The 17,016-nt window shown below is 39.6% G+C and overlaps 1 protein-coding gene across 2 annotated transcripts in view; it reads right to left on the bottom strand.

The window, feature by feature from the left end:
- The window catches only part of TBCEL (tubulin folding cofactor E like), an 89,266-nt gene that overhangs the window by 59,311 nt on the left and 12,939 nt on the right, over positions 1 to 17,016 (bottom strand). The window contains exon 2 of one of the 2 annotated variants that reach the window (XM_032427781.1): positions 16,378 to 16,487. The exons of the other annotated variant lie outside the window; for it this stretch is intronic. The gene's annotated coding sequence lies outside the window, so the exon portion shown is untranslated. The remainder of the gene's footprint in view (positions 1 to 16,377; positions 16,488 to 17,016) is intronic. 2 annotated transcript variants of the gene reach the window in all.

Below are 17,016 nucleotides of genomic sequence, written 5' to 3'. Positions count from 1 at the left end.
AGAGGGCATTATGCTAAATGAAATAAGTCAGAGAGAGAAAAACAAATACCATGTGATTTCACTTATATATGGAATTTAGAAAACAAAACAAAACAAAAAAACAGACCTTTTTTTTTTAAAGATTTTATTTATGTATTTATTTGGGAGGGGGAGGAGGGGCAGAAGGAGGAGAGAATCTCAAGCAGACTCCCCACTGAGCACGGAGCCCGATGCGGGGCTTGATCTCATGACCTGAGCAGAAATCAAGAGTTGGATGCCCAACAGACTGAGCCACCCAGGCACCCCAAAACCGGACTTTAATTTTTTAAAAATTTTTTAAAAAAGATTTTATTTATTTATTTGACACAGAGAGAGAGAATACAAGCAGGGGGAGCAGCAGGGAGAGGGAGAAGCAGGCTCCTGCTGAGCAGAGAGTCCGACGTGGGGTTCGATCCCAGGACCCTGGGATCATGACCTGAGCCGAAGGCAGATGCTTAACCGACTGAGCCACCCAGGCGCCCCAAAAACCAGACTTTTAAATACAAAGAAAAACTGATGGTTGACAGATGGGAGACAGGTGGGGAGATGGGCAAAATAGATAAAAAGGATTAAAAGATACAGACTTCCAGTTATAAAATAGTCATGGAGATAAAATAAAAAGAACAGCATAAGGAATATAGTCAATAATATGGTAATAACGTTGTATGTATGTTGTGTGTATGTAATAATATTCTAATAATGTTACATGCATGTAATAACATTGCATACTAACTACACTTATCATGGTGAGTATTGAGTGATGTACAGGATTGCTGTACATCTGAAACTAATATAACATTATATGTTAGTTACACTTCAATAAAAAATAAAGTGCAATGCTGTAAAATGTTTTTTTTTTTTAAAAAAACACCAAAAACAAAACAGGAGAGAGATGACGAGGGCCTGAGGTGATAACAGTAAAACAGTGGCAGATTCAAGGTCAATTTAGAAAGCAAGCTTTTCAGGAATTATGGGGGCTGAGGAGAAGGTAAAGACTGACCCTCAGGTTTCTAGTACAGGTGACCAGGTGACTGATGATACCATTAAGTAAACAGAAAATATGAAGAGATTGAGTTTTGCAGAAGAAAATTATGAATCCCACTGTATACACATTCAGCCTGAGGCATTTGTGGACTATCCAAGGAAACAGTCTGCAGTTGGGTGAGAACTGTGAGCTGGAGGGGAAGATTGTGACATCATCACCATATAGGAAATATTATTAGTAAGAACAGCAGAACAATAGAACTCTCTGGGACACTGATGTTTAAGGGACAGGCAGAGGAAGCAGGGTCATGAAGGAAAATAAAAGGAACAACCAGAATAGAGTGTACAGTCAACATTTTGAGAAGTTTGATTAGAAGGGCAGCTGACAAGCAGGGGAGGATGACATGGGCTGATAAATGAGGCAGGAACAGGAAGGAGTAGTGAACCGGGGGCAACTGTCCAGATTTTTCCTCTTAAAATAGAAGAGGGCTGAACATGGTTATAGATTACAGAGAAGCAGCCTGTGGATCTGAAGAGGCTGAAGATGACTACTGGTATATGGTCCTAGAAGCAACCAGCGGGTATGAGCATTAAAAACTTCTCAGAAGGCTGCTTGATACCAGCCAGATAATGCTCCGAACTGTTTACCATTGGAAGTGACACATTTACTTCACTGTGTTACACTGGTTTACTTTTGCTTATACAGTTTAATGATACTGAGCAGTAGGTATTTTTCTCATGTGGCTGTCCTAACGCCGCCATTACATTATAAAGGGGAGCATAGGTGTGTCATTTTATTTCTCCCCCATGAATTCACAGCATCTGGCACAGTGTACTACACATAACTCAATAAATGTTGCTGAGAAGTGATACTAGCCTTCAGTGTGCTGAGTAGAAAGAGCAGGGAATTCAGGATGGGGAGTAGGTGTAAGCCCCACTCAGTTCTACAGTTTTGTGTCATTGGGCAAGACACAATTTTCTAGGACTCCAATGTCTTCGTAAAGTAAGATATGAATATCTATACTACTTGGATTTCAGGGTTTCCATAGAGCTCTAAAATATACAAATGCATTATTGGGATTGCAGGGCTGTTGTAATATTCTAAAATACACAGATGTTACTAATTATACATTACAGGGGGTTGTAGCACGGTAGAAAGCACGTGAACATAGAAGACTTAGGCTGTTATTTACTAGCTGGGTAGAACACAAGCTAGTTATGTAACCTCTCTAATGGGCTAATTTTTTCTCTTGGGTTTGTAACAAGAATTTGAAAAAACTCATGAATATAAAAGTGGACTTTAGCGTTGCCTGAGTGGTGCAGTCAGTTGAGCATCAGACTCTTGGGTTTCAGCTCAGATTGTGATCTCAGGGTTGTGAGATGGAGCCCCACGTCGGGCTCCACACCGGGCGTGGAGTCTGCTTGGGATTCTCTCTCCCTCTCCTTCTGCTCCTCCTCTCTCTCTCTCTCTCTCATAAATAAATCGTTAAAAAAGAAAAAGTGGTCTCTAAACTTGGTTCATTCCCTAGATTACTACCAGGACCATACCCACTGTACTTTGTGAAATCAATTCTCAAATGCCTAGAACATAGAGTAAGATACTAATAAGCACATGTCCATCTACTGAACAAAAGTTTCATTTACCAAGGTTTAGACTATCAAGTACATTTCATAATAAGGATATCACAGGTCATCTTGAAAATTCATGGCTGCCCTCGGTCAGGATCCTCATTTGTAAGCTTAAAGACAGAACCAGTTTTAGCACAAGACAGTGTGTTCTTTCTGTCCACACAGAGTGATAAATGTCCGCTACTGTCCTCTATTCCAGCACTGATTGTGTCAAAACTGAACTGTGTGTGTTCATCTAAGACTCCAGGAACTTTCAGGTGGAAGGTTCTTCTACAATGTAAACTTATCGCCAACAGCAGACGACACAGAGCAGGACCTAGGCCACCAGGGACAGACAGTACAGTTCTCATCAAGGACCTGTCTCCAGCAGAATGCCAACAGAATTTGTAGATATGTTTAACAGACGTCAAAGAAGTTACACTGCTACCTTCTATACAATTAGCAGTTCAAAAGAATAAAAAGTGTGTGGGGAGGGTGCTACACTGTCAAAATAATACCGAGTTTAAATAGCATCTTTAAACTGGAGGCTTTAGAACCACCTCCACCAATTCAAGGGCAACAATCTCATACACAATTTAAATATAGGCAAACCGAGGGATGGCAACATTACAGACACACTCAAATAAGTGTGTCTCTTAAAATAAGTGCTAGTAAGCCAGCAATCATGGGAACTTAACAAGTTGTTTCTCGTGGCCTCATGCCTTAACAACTCTTCCAAATACTCTGGGTTTTGTTTTTGGTTTTTTTTGTATCTTCTTTTTTCCCCTAAAGACTTAAAAGCAATGCCAGGAGCCTTCCCCTGGTCATTTTCCAGGATAGTCTACTGGAATAACTTTCCAGGAATGTAGATAGTGTACGCATTAATACACGAGTTTTGAATTAGAACATTAAGACTGCAAAATGGATCAGTAACATAAATCTATGTAAAATCTGTTGGGGCAGTTTTAGGAGGAACAGTAGGTGGGAAAGGAAAACTGAAAACCAAACAGACTGAAAAATGAGGAAATACAGGATGGAAAAAGATCTTTAACTGGAGCCTTTTAAAAGGTTTTTTTGGGGGTGGGGGTGTAATCTACGATTTCTGGAAAGAACCGGTGTCAAATTACATCTGACTACCTCTACAGCTGGCAAAGTTTTAATGCATTTCTAAAGTATTCTGAATTGGTTCAGAAAGCCAGGAGCCAGGAATCTTGGGTGATGTTGCTTGGTTCCATTACCAAGTCCTGGGGTGTGCCTGTGAAAATCTCAACTGCTTTGTGCCTCAGATCCTAACTATAATGCGCTCTTATAAAGTGCTTGGAGAAAGTCAGGATGAAATGAAAACTGGAGGATAAGCTGCTCAGTACGTTTTTGCCAAATAGATTAGTATCAGAATAGAACATCCAGTCACCTAAAACTCCACATACCTGTCAAACTATTTGTACTTTATGTTCCCAATCAAAGGGTCAGGTCAAAATCAGTATGAAACTGAACACAACCGAAAATAGAACATTTCTGATCACTAACACTGGAAGGTATACAAGATAGATCTTTATGCTGGTACGCAAGATCAGTATTGACTTCACAAATAAACTTTATGGTAGAGTACCATACTTCATAAAGTGTGAATACTACTGGCCTCACTCACAACTTAAAAAAAAAAAACCAAAAATACCACCCTATAAACTCTCAAAATATACATTTTAAATCTTACAAAGAAATAGATTGATCTGCTTATATATGCATATGATAAAATAGAAATTAGTAAAATTAGTACCTATGGTTGATGCCAGAGAGAGGAAAGGAAGAATAAGGGTGGGACGGAGATTTGCTTTAAGAAATAAGTTCACCCACTTGAACCACCTGAACTCACTGCATACACACATCATCTTTTGCTTTCATATATTATCTCTCTGAAATATAAACGTTTTTAAGTGATATATCTGGAAATGACCTAATAATTTGTCACATGGGTTTTTAATTCCTCATTACTGTCAATTGTCTGTGAAAAAATTCCAAACTGGACCATGTGAAATATATAATATTAATTTTAAAAAGGAATCGGGGAGTGAGGAAGCCAAGAGAAATAAAATAGTGGCTGAAAGGAAATAAATAGTTTTATAAAACAGCATGGGAAAGAAAAAGACTGAAATATCAGAATAAACTAAATTGAAATGAGGGGGTAAGACAACAGAGACAGAGCACAGTATTCTCTTGGGTTTTCCACGGCCTTAGGAAAGGCAAAGCAAAAGTCCACTAGGATGTGTACAGAAGGGTTGAAAGAATACCCTTCAGGCCTGCTGGGTCCCTTCCTTTGCTAGCCAGGTCAAATGTGTTAATAAAAGTTAACTAAACATTTCGTACAAATCACCCAAACTGTACCAGAACCCTTGTGACTTTGGGAACCACACGGGCTCCAGGAGGCTAGGGAGGCACTGGGAGCCCCAGGCCTCCTGGTCACCTCTCACTGTGGAGACTAACAGCAAGAGTGGTGCCTCCTGCCGCAGGAAGCTGAACATGCAGGATTCACATCCCTGCAATAGTCAATAGTTGGGAACGATACACAGTTCTAAAAAATAAATTGTAATCCTTCAAAATACGCATTAATTTAGGATGAGCCTAAGTATCAAAGGAAGAGTTTTCAGAGCATTAAAAATAATGGAGAAGGGGCGCCTGGGTGGCTCAGTCGTTAAGCGTCTGCCTTCGGCTCAGGTCATGATCCCGGGGTCCTGGGATCGAGCCCCACATCGGGCTCCCCGCTCCGCGGGAAGCCTGCTTCTTCCTCTCCCACTCCCCCTGCTTGTGTTCCCTCTCTCGCTGTGTCTCTCTCTGTCAAATAAATAAAATCTTAAAAAAAAAAAAAATAATGGAGAAGAGGGAAACACTCCTGGGTGGTTGAAAATTATTTTCAGTCATCTGACATGGACCCATTTATATACAACCAACCCATCTTATCTATTCATCAGAGAAGGGCAGAAAAACTACACTCTAAAAGCTACCTGCCAATATTTTGCTACCAAATATTTGAAAACAGAACTTGAATTAAACATTTTGGCAAAGGCTCTACAATGTCACCGCTGGGTCCTTTGGCCAGATGACACTTCATTCCAGCCCGCTTTCTCCACTTAGCTGCCTATTTCCTTTACAAGACAATCTGAGACCAGGAATGTCTTTATCATTTGTTTCATAAAAATGGAGACAACAAATATGTTTAGTTTTCTCTACTATTTGTTTTTTCACACTTTATCAAGTGGTTCCCATTAGGCCTATTTGCCCATTCATTTATTCATAAAATGTGTGCCCTCACAAAGTTTACCATCTCATTTAGTTTCATTCAACAAAGATGAACCTAAAACAAACAAAAACAAAGATGAACCAGACATTGAATCTGTGCGAAATGCTGCACTAAACATGAAAGAAAGTGTGAATGAGTACAATCCACATTCTGCCCTCAGGGCATCCACAGTCTAGAAGGAAATACATGGAGATAACACAATACCTGAAATAAGCCACACAGAAATAGTGAATTCAAACAGAAGAAGTGATTCACTTTTGGAAGTATGATCGAGGAGGCTGAAGGTAAATCCTGAGCCATTTTGAAAGATGATGAAGACTAAGTTAACAGGGTGGAGGAGCGCATTCCAGGCACAGGAAATAATAGAACGTGAACAGGCACAAGAGACAGGAGACATGGTATGATGTGATATGCTAAAATATAAAATACATGTGGGGAGAGCAGGTGAGGCAGGAGGTGGACATGGTCAGCTCATGACTGACCTTGCTCAGGTTTGACTTCCTCTTACAGAGATAAAAGAAAACTTTTGATAGATCGCTATGAATGCAGTACAAGGATGGAGGGCACCGATCTTTACCAAGTATATCAAGAGATCAAAAATGATGAGAACTTTTTAATCCCTAAAGGACTGGGCAGTTAGAAGTTTGTTCCTCTTAAGGGAAGCACTTTCAGTACAGACAGGGGGTAGAAATCATAGCATGAGGAATTCAGGAGATAAGTGAAGACTGATTATAGACCAGCCTTTGAGAAGCTCAGATGGAAGAAGAGGGACAACTGATGAAGAAACACCAAGTGTTTAGAAAGAGAGTTTTATATCTTATTCTTTTTTAAAAAGGTCAAAAGAGAAATTTATAGGCTGAATTTGGGGGTGTGAGTAGGGGGAAGAGGTTGACAAAAGAAGTCTAAAGAGGAAAATCTCCTGAATAGCTTCAAAGAAATCTCTTAGATTAGTAGCTTTCTCAATTTTTGCAAGTTTGTTCTTTTTAAAGCCCACTTAACTTTTGCTTTGTGGACTCCTAATATCATCACCAGAGAGCTTCCTTTTTAGAAAAATCCCCACTATACCCAAACGCTGCCAGATTCTTAGACATTTTAGGTAGCTGGGACTCCAGTCTGTTTCATTTTCTAAATCTTTCTGATTTTCAGCATAAGTGCACCCCAATAAAACATAATTACTCTGGGAAAGTATATAGGTATGTTATATATTTTTCCCTTCAGGAAAGATTAAATAAATGAATGAATAAAGGTCTATTAATAAGCTTCCTTCTAGGAGGAGCAAGATGGCAGAAGAGTAGGAGACCTGGATTTCATCTGGTCTCAGGAATTCAGCTGGATAGGGATCAAACCTTTCTGAACACCTACAAACTCAACAGGAGATCAAAGAAAAGAATAGCAGCAACTCTCTGAACAGAAAAGCGACCACTTTCTGGAAGGTAGGATGTGCGGAGAAGTGAACCCAAGGCGATATTTGGGAAGATAGACGGCGGGGGAGGGGGCCTCCGACGGCCGCTTCTGGCAAGTGATAGAGCCCTGGAGCACAAAATCGGAACTTTTAGAAGTCAGCTATGCTGAGCGACATCGCTCCAGTGGCTAAGCAGGGGGTGGAACCCTCGCGGGACAGTGTGGTCTCAGGACCCTCAGGGTCACAGAAAGACCGGGGGTGCCTGAGTGTGGCAGAGCTCCCAGGTATCAGAGCGGGGAAGCCGGCTGCAGAGACGGAGCCCAGGCGTGGGCTCTCAGATCAGGGTTGCCATAAACCATGATCCGCGGCACAGTCGGGCCACTGCTCCTCCAGCAGGGACCCAACAAGCGGCAGATCCGGGGAGACTCTCCTTCCTCCCCCGGGAGGAGTGGCGCGGGAGCACACCGCAGGGATCTGCTGGGTTTGGAGACTCCACACGGGGTCGGGTGCCAGAGATAGAAAAGCTCGGTCACAGGCCGGGGGAGCACAGAGTGCGGCCGGAGACCGGGGAGACGGGAGTGACTGACTGCTTTTCTCTGGGGGCTCACTGAGGAGTGGGGCCCCGAGTTCTCGGCTCCTCCGGGGTGGAGATTGGGAGGCCACCGTTTTCACTCTCATCCTCCAAAGCTATACAGAAAGCTTGCAGGGAACAAAAGCTCCCGAGAGCAAACCCTAGCAGATTACTTAGCCCGGACATGGCAAGGGCGGGGCAATTCTGCCTCCAGCAAACACATTTGGGAAACACGGCAACAGGCCCCTCCCCCAGAAGATCAGCGAGAACAGCCAGCCAAGACCAAGTTTACTGATCAATGAGAACGGCAGAACTCTAGCACTAGGGGAATAACGCACATAGAATCCATGGCTTTTTTACCATGATTCTTCAGTCTTTCAAAGTTAATTTTTTTTTAACTTCCTTTTTCTTTTCTTTTTTTGAATTTTTCTTTTTCCCTTTTTCAACCAACATCTTATCAATCCCTTTTTTAGAAAATCTTTTTTATTTTTCATTTTTAGAGTCATATTCTATCCCTTCATAGTAGTTAACCTTATTTTTGGTATATATATATATAAGTTGTTCTCTCTTTAAAATTTTGGGATACCGTTTCTTCTAACAGACCAAAATATACCCTTAATCTCTAGTGTATGGCTTTGTTCTAGTCTCCTGCCTGATCACATTCTCTCCCTTTTTTTTTTTAAATCATCTTCTTTTTTCAACGAACTTCTTATCTTATCAATTCCTTTTATAAAATCTTTTATAATTTTCATTACAGTCATATTCCATCCCTTCATTGTATTAATCCTTATTTTTGTACATATATAAGTTTTTCTTTCTTTAAAATTTTGGGAGGCACTTTCTTCTAACAGACCAAAATATGCCCAAAATCTAGTGTGTGGCACTGATCTATGCACCAGCCTGATCATATCTGATCATATTCTGGTCTGGTTTTTTTGTTTGTTTGTTTGTTTGTTTTTATATTTTTCTTTTTCTTTTTTTTTTTTTTTTCTTTTTTCTTTCTTTCCCTTTCTATTCCCCCAGTTTCAGGTCTCTTCTGATTTGTTTAGTGTATATTTTCAGGGGGATGTTGTTACCCTGTTAGCATTTTGTTCTCTCACTCATCTATTCTCCTCTGGACAAAATGACAAGACAGAAAAAATCACCTCAAAAAAAAGAACAAGAGGCACTACTGACTGCCAGGGACCTAAACAATAGGGACATTAGTAAGATGTCGGAACTAGAGTTCAGAATGATGATTTGAAAGATATTAGCTGGGCTTGAAAAAAGCATGGAAGATATTAGAGAAACCCTTTCTGGAAAAATAAAAGTACTAAAATCTAACCAAGTCTAAAAAAGGCTATTAATAATGTGCAATCAAAAATGGAGGCTCTAACTGCTAGGATAAATGAGGCAGAAGAGAGAATTAGTGATATAGAAGACCAAATGATGGAAAATAAAGAAGCTGAGAAAAAGAGAGATAAACAACTACTGGACCACGAGGGCAGAATTCGAGAGATAAGTGATACCATAAGATGAAACAATATTAGAATAATTGGGATCCCAGAAGAAGAAGAAAGAGAGAGAGGGGCAGAAGGTATATTGGAGCAAATCATAGCAGAGAACTTCCCTAATTTGGGGAAGGAAACAGGCATCAAAATCCAGGAGGCACAGAGAACCACCCTCAAAATCAATAAAAATAGGTCAACACCCCGACATCTAATAGTAAAACTTACGAGTCTCAGAGACAAAGAGAAAATCCTGAAAGCAGCTCGAGAGAAGAGATCTGTAACTGACAACGGTAGAAACATTAGATTGGCAACAGACCTATCCACAGAGACCTGGCAGGCCAGAAAGGACTGGCAGGATATATTCAGAGCACTAAATGAGAAAAATATGCAGCCAAGAACACTATATCCAGCTAGGCTGTCATTGAAAATAGAAGGAGAGATAAAAAGCTTCCAGGACAAACAAAAACTAAAGGAATTTGCAAACACAAAACCAGCCCTACAAGAAATATAGAAAGGGCTCCTCTAAGCAAAGAGAGAGCCTAAAAGCAACAGAGACCAGAAAGGAACACAGACAATATACAGTAAGAGTCACCTTACAGGCAATACAATGGCACTAAATTCCTATCTTTCAATAGTTACCCTGAATGTAAATGGGCTAAATGCCCCAATCAAAAGACACAGGTATCAGATTGGATAAAAAAACAAGACCCATCGATATGCTGTCTGCAAGAGACTCATTTTAGACCCAAAGACACCTCCAGATTGAAAGTGAGGGAGTGCAAAACCATTTACCATGCTAATGGACACCAAAAGAAAGCTGGGGTGGCAATCCTTATATCAGACAAATTAGATTTTTAAAAAAATTTTTTATTGTTATGTTAATCACCATACATCTCAGACAAATTAGATTTTAAACCAAAGACTATAATAAGAGATGAGGAAGGACACTATATCATACTTAAAGGGTCTATCCAACAAGAAGATCTAATAATTGTAAATATCTATGCCCCTAACATGGGAGCAGCTAATTATATAAGCCAATTAATAACAAAAGCAAAGAAACACATCGACAACAATACAGTAATAGTGGGGGACTTTAACACCGCCCTCACTGAAATGGACAGATCATCTAAACAAAAGATCAACAAGGAAATAAAGACTTTTAATGATACACTGGACCAAATGGACTTCACAGATATATTCAGAACATTCCTTCCCAAAGCAACAGAATACACATTCTTCTCTAGTGTCCATGGAACATTCTCCAGAATCGATCACATCCTAGGTCACAAATCAGGTCTCAACCGGTACCAAAAGACTGGGATCATTCCCTGCATATTTTCATACCACAGTGCTTTGAAACTAGAACTCAATCACAAGAGGAAAGTCGGAAAGAACTCAAATACATGGAGGCTAAAGAGCATCCTACTGAAGAATGAATGGGTCAACCAGGAAATTAAAGAAGAATTAAAAAAATTCATGGAGACCAATGAAAATGAAAACACAACTATTCAAAATCTTTGGGATACAGCAAAGGCAGGCCTAAGAGGAAAGTATATAGCAATCCAAGCCTTTCTCAAGAAACAAGAAAGGTCTCAAATACACAACCTAACCCTACACCTAAAGGAGCTGGAGAAAGAACAGCAAATAAAGCCTAAACCCAGCAGGAGAAGAGAAATAATAAAGATCAGAGCAGAAATCAATGAAATAGAAACCAAAAGAACAGTAGAACAGATCAACGAAACTAGGAGCTGGTTCTTTGAAAGAATTAACAAGATTGATAAACCCCTGGCCAGACTTATCAAAAAGAAAAGAGAAATGACCCAAATCAACAAAATCATGAATGAAAGAGGAGAGATCACAACCAACACCAAAGAAATACAAACAATTTTAAGAACATATTATGAGCAACTCTAAGCCAGCAAATTAGATAATCTGGAAGAAATGGATGCATTCCTAGACATGTATCAACTACCAAAACTGAAGAAAGTTCAGGAAGAAACAGAAAACCTGAATAGACCTATAACCACTAAGGAAATTGAAGCAGGCATCAGAAATCTCCCAACAAACAAAAGCCCAGGGCCAGATGGCTTCCCAGGGGAATTCTACCGAACATTTCAAGAAGAATTAATACCTATTCTTCTGAAACTGTTCCAAAAAATAGAAATGGAAGGAAAACTTCCAAACTTGTTTTATGAGGCCACCATTACCTTGATCCCCAAACCAAAGACCCCATCCAAAAGGAGAATTATAGACCAATATCCTTGATGAACATGGATGCAAAAATTCTCACCAAAATACTAGCCAATAGAATCCAACAGTACATTAAAAGGATTATTCACCACGACCAAGTGGGATTTATCCCTGGGCTGCAAGGTTGGTTCAACATCCGCAAATCAATCAATGTGATACAATACATTAATAAAAGAAAGAACAAGAACCATGTGATCCTCTCAATATGCAGAAAAAGCATTTGACAAAGTACAGCATCCTTTCTTGATCAAAACTCTTCAGAGTATAGGGATAGAGGGTACATACCTCAATATCATAAAAGCCATCTATGAAAAACCCACAGCGAATATCATTCTCATTGGGAAAAACTGAGAGCTTTCCCCCTAAGGTCAGGAACACAGCAGGGATGTCCACTATCACCACTGCTATTTAACATAGTACTAGAAGTCCTAGCCACAGCAGTCAGACAACAAAAAGAAATAAAAGGCATCCAAATCAGCAAAGAAGTCAAACTCTCACTGTTTGCAGATGATATGATACTTTATGTGGAAAACCCAAAAGACTCCACCCCAAAACTGCTAGAACTCATACAGGAATTCAGTAAAGTGGCAGGATATAAAATCAATGCACAGAAATCAGTGGCATTCCTATACAGCAACAAGACAGAAGAAAGAGAAATTAAGGAGTCTATCCCATTTACAACTGCACCCAAAACCACAAGATACCTGGGAATAAATCTAACCAAAGAGGAAAAGAATCTGTACTCAGAAAACTACAAAATACTCATAAAAGAAATTGAGGAAGACACAAAGAAATGGAAAAACGTTCCATGCTCATGGATTGGAAGAAGAAATATTGTGAAGATGGCAATGCTACCTAGAGCAATCTACACATTCAAAGCAATCCCCATCAAAATACCATCCACTTTTTTCAAAGAAATGGAACAAATAATCCTAAAATCTGTATGGAACCAGAAAAGACCCCAAAGAGCCACAGGAATGTTGAAAGCAAAGCTGGCAGCATCACAATTCCGGACTTCAAGCTCTATTACAAAGCTGTCATCATCAAGACAGTATGGTACTGGCACAAAAACAGACACATAGATCAATGGAACAGAATAGAGAGCCCACAAATGGACCCTCAACTCTATGGTCAACTAATCTTCGACAAAGCAGGAAAGAATGTCCAATGGAAAAAAGACAGTCTCTTCAACAAATGGTGTTGGGAAAATTGGACAGCCACATGCAGAAGAATGAAACTGGACCATTTCCTTACACCACACACAAAAATAGACTCAAAATGGATGAAAGACCTAAATGTGAGACAGGAGTCCATCAAAATCCTAGAGGAAAACACAGGCAGCAACCTCTTCGACCTCAGCCGCAGCAACTTCTTCCTAGAAACATCGCCAAAGGCAAGGGAAGCAAGGGCAAAAATGAACTATTGGGACTTCATCAAGATAAAAAGCTTTTGCACATCAAAGGAAATAGTTAACAAAACCAAAAGACAACCGACAGAATGGGAGAAGATATTTGCAAATGGCATATCAGATAAAGGGCTAGTATCAAAAATCTATAAAGAACTTATTAAACTCAACACCCAAAGAACAAATAATCCAATCAAGAAATGGGCAGAAGACATGAACAGACATTTTTCCAAAGAAGACATCCAAATGGCCAACAGACACATGAAAAATTGCTCAACATCACTTAGCATCAGGGAAATCCAAATCAAAACCTCAATGAAATATCACCTCACACCAGTCAGAATGGCTAAAATTAACAAGTCAGGAAATGACAGATGTTGGTGGGGATGCAGAGAAAGGGGAACCCTCCTACACTGTTGGTGAGAATGCAAGCTGGTGCAGCCACTCTGGAAAACAGTATGGAGGTTCCTCAAAAAGCTGCAAATAGAGCTACCATACGATCCAGCAATTGCACTTCTGGGTATTTACCCCAAAGATACAAATGTAGGGATCCGAAGGGGTACGTGTACCCCAATGTTTATAGCAGCAATGTCCACAATAACCAAACTATGGAAAGAGCCAAGATGTCCATCGACAGATGAATGGATAAAGAAGATGTGGTATATATATACAATGGAATATTATGCAGCCATCAAAAGGAATGAAATCTTGCCATTTGCAATGATGTGGATGGAACTGGAGGGTATTATGGTGAGCAAAATAAGTCAATCAGAGAAAGACATGTATCATATGACCTCACTGATATGAGGAATTCTTAATCTCAGGAAACAAACTGAGGGTTGCTGGAGTCGTGGGGGGTGGGAGGGATGGGGTGGCTGGGTGGTAGACACTGGGGAGGTTATGTGCTATGGTGAGCGCTGTGAATTGTGTAAGACTATTGAATCACAGACCTGTACCTCTGAAACAAATAATACATTATATGCTAAAAAAAAAAAGAAGAAGAAGAAGAAGATAGAAGGAAGGGAAGAATGAAGGGGGGAAATCGGAGGGGGAGACAAACCATGAGAGACTATGGACTCTGAGAAACAAACTGAGAGTTCTGGGGGGGTGGGGTGGGAGGATGGGTTAGCCTGGGGATGGGTATTAAAGAGGGCACGTTCTGCATGGAGCACTGGGTGTTATATGCAAACAATCACGGAACACTACATCAAAAACTAATGATGTGATGTATGGTGATTAACATAATAAAAAAAATAAGCTTCTTTCTAAATGTTTTAAAAAATACAAGTGATAGACATTCTGAATTTTTTAAAATTTCCAATTGAAAATTAGCAAAAAACCTATAACCCCATATAGTTTTCATTTAGGTATAGTTTCCCTTTTTATTAGGTGAGCTAAGCATATAACTAAGTGTTACCAAAAGCTTTTCATATCTGAAGCATATCATAGCATATTTAGAGCCACAGCCAAACCAGGAAGCTTTGGTCAACAGATTTAGCAAGTAGGTTAAGCCTGAGGATGCACCTAATGGTGTGTGTTTTTTCTGGGCCATTTTTCCATGCTATGTAGATACATTTTTTTTTAAACTTTTTTTATTGTTATGTTAATCACCATACATTACATCATTAGTTTTTGATGTAGTGTTCCATGATTCATTGTTTGTGCATAACACCCAGTGCTCCATGCAGAACGTGCCTTCTTTAATACCCATCACCAGGCTAACCCATCCCCCCACCCCTCTAGAACCCTCCGTTTGTTTCTTAGAGTCCATAGTCTCTCATGGTTCGTCTCCCCGTCTGATTTCGCCCCCTTCATTCTTCCCCTCCTACTATCTTCTTTTTTTTTTTTTCTTAACATATATTGCATTATTTGTTTCAGAGGTACAGATCTATGATTCAACAGTCTTGCACAATTCACAGCGCTCACCATAGCACATAACCTCCCCAATGTCTATCACCCAGCCACCTCATCCCTCCCACCCCACCCCCCACTCCAGCAACCCTCAGTTTGTTTCCTGAGATTAAGAATTCCTCATTATCAGTGAGGTCATATGATACATGTCTTTCTCTGATTGACTTATTTCGTTCAGCATAACACCCTCCAGTTCCATCCACGTCGTTGCAAATGGCAAGATCTCATTCCCTTTGATGGCTGCATAATATTCCATGATACATTTTTTTTTAAACAAAACTGATTCACTTTTAGGTCCTTGTGTAACCTGCCTTTTTGCTAAATAGCTCATGAAAAACTTTCTATATCAGTAAATACATATCTACATAATAATCATTTTTAAAGTTTGTAAAGTATTCCATTAACAAGCTTTTGCAGCTAAAGTCATAAATGGCAGCTATCTCACCCATAAAAACACTTCAGGGACACTGTCCAAGGCAATATCATTAAGCTAGACAGTGTCATCCTGTATGACTTCTACTTTCATTTATCATACAGTATGTATACCTGCAATTTTATCTTACTTAACCTCCCCTGACCATTATTTAATACACCTAAGTGGATGGCTTCTTTGGATGAAAAATAAGGAAAATAAACTATAAAGCTTCAGAATTAGTCTGTAGAATTACAGTTCAGTAATTCATAAATTTACTCTGGGCATTCCAAGTCCCCAACTTGACTGTAGCTGATAAATCCATTATCAGAACACACCATGCCACCACAATTTCACACCCTACTCTGAACCACCCTGTTTCTCAGTCTCAGCTGTACACTAAACTACATCCAAGTGTAATAATGTGGCACATCAACTCTTCTTGGTAGACGATTAAAAAAAAAAAAAAACAGCAAAAAACCCCCAAACAAACCCAACATTGCCAAATGAAATGTGAATTCTGACTCTTGGTCGGTCCTTGGGATTATGCTTTTTTAGTAGGGCACTGCTACTCTCTTCACTTAGCACAGCACTTGGCTTCACCTTAAGAGCATGACAGACATTGAAATATCTAACCCAGATTCATTTACTTCATTATTATTAGTGGTACCAAAGATGTGCATAAAACTGTGACTCTATGCTATGGGCAGGTAGGACTTCAGAGCTGTCTGTATCATCTACTAAAGAACTACACTGTACATGCAGCACGTCTGATGTTGGACAAAGAGTCTGTTTTCTCATCTACAACAGCACGTTAGCAAACGTGACTTCCTGTCATGCCCAGGGTCTACTAGATGTAAACACAGCACTTGAAATTTCTGATCTGAATGCTCTAGCCCACGAATTTTATGATTTTGATGGAAAAGTATTTGAGAAGACAAAAGTTAAGAAAACACTGCTATTTAAAAAATAAAATAAAAATAAACACATACATAAAAAAGAAAATACTGCTATTTAGACTTAAGTACCTCCTTATGTGAAAATATTTCTAAGCACTTCTTTCTTGATTTGCACAGCTTCTTACTGTCCAGAAATGTTGGCTTAAGTGAGTTGTCTATATCCTATGAAATCAGGCATTCTGAAATAAAAAAAAAAAAAAAAAAAAAAAAAGCACTTTCCATACACTTTCAGCAATCACAAGAACAATGAAAAAAGTTTAACATTCACTATACCCTTTACTTCAATGGCTTCTAAGGAGAGTTCCCCTCTTAATTTCCCCTCTCGACTCCTTCACCAACAAATTTGCATCCAGCCCTACCTTTCTATGCGGCCAGATTCCATTTGGGAAAATCTCAAGGCTTTAATGTTGCACTCACTCAAAATTCAAGAGGTAGATACATTTATTCTTGAGTTGAAGTTCCCCAAAAGCCAAGTGTCCCCACACCGAGATTCACAATCTTTTAAAGCCTAGTAATTTCCATAACCACCTTCTGAAATAGACAAACTAATACTTATCTCTGTTCACAGGACACTAAACTGTGGTGACTTGTTTGGGTTTCCATGGCCCAATCAGCATGCTAAGTCATACTTTTTGTACCCCTACTCTGTTGAGTCATGCATGCTATCTTTACTAAAAACAAGAATATTTCATGTCAACAGTATATGGC

Source organism: Phoca vitulina, unplaced genomic scaffold (genome assembly GCF_004348235.1).
Source record: "Phoca vitulina isolate PV1807 unplaced genomic scaffold, GSC_HSeal_1.0 scaffold38, whole genome shotgun sequence".
Classification (NCBI taxonomy): Eukaryota; Metazoa; Chordata; class Mammalia; order Carnivora; family Phocidae; genus Phoca; species Phoca vitulina.
This window is presented reverse-complemented; position numbering and strand designations above follow the sequence as displayed.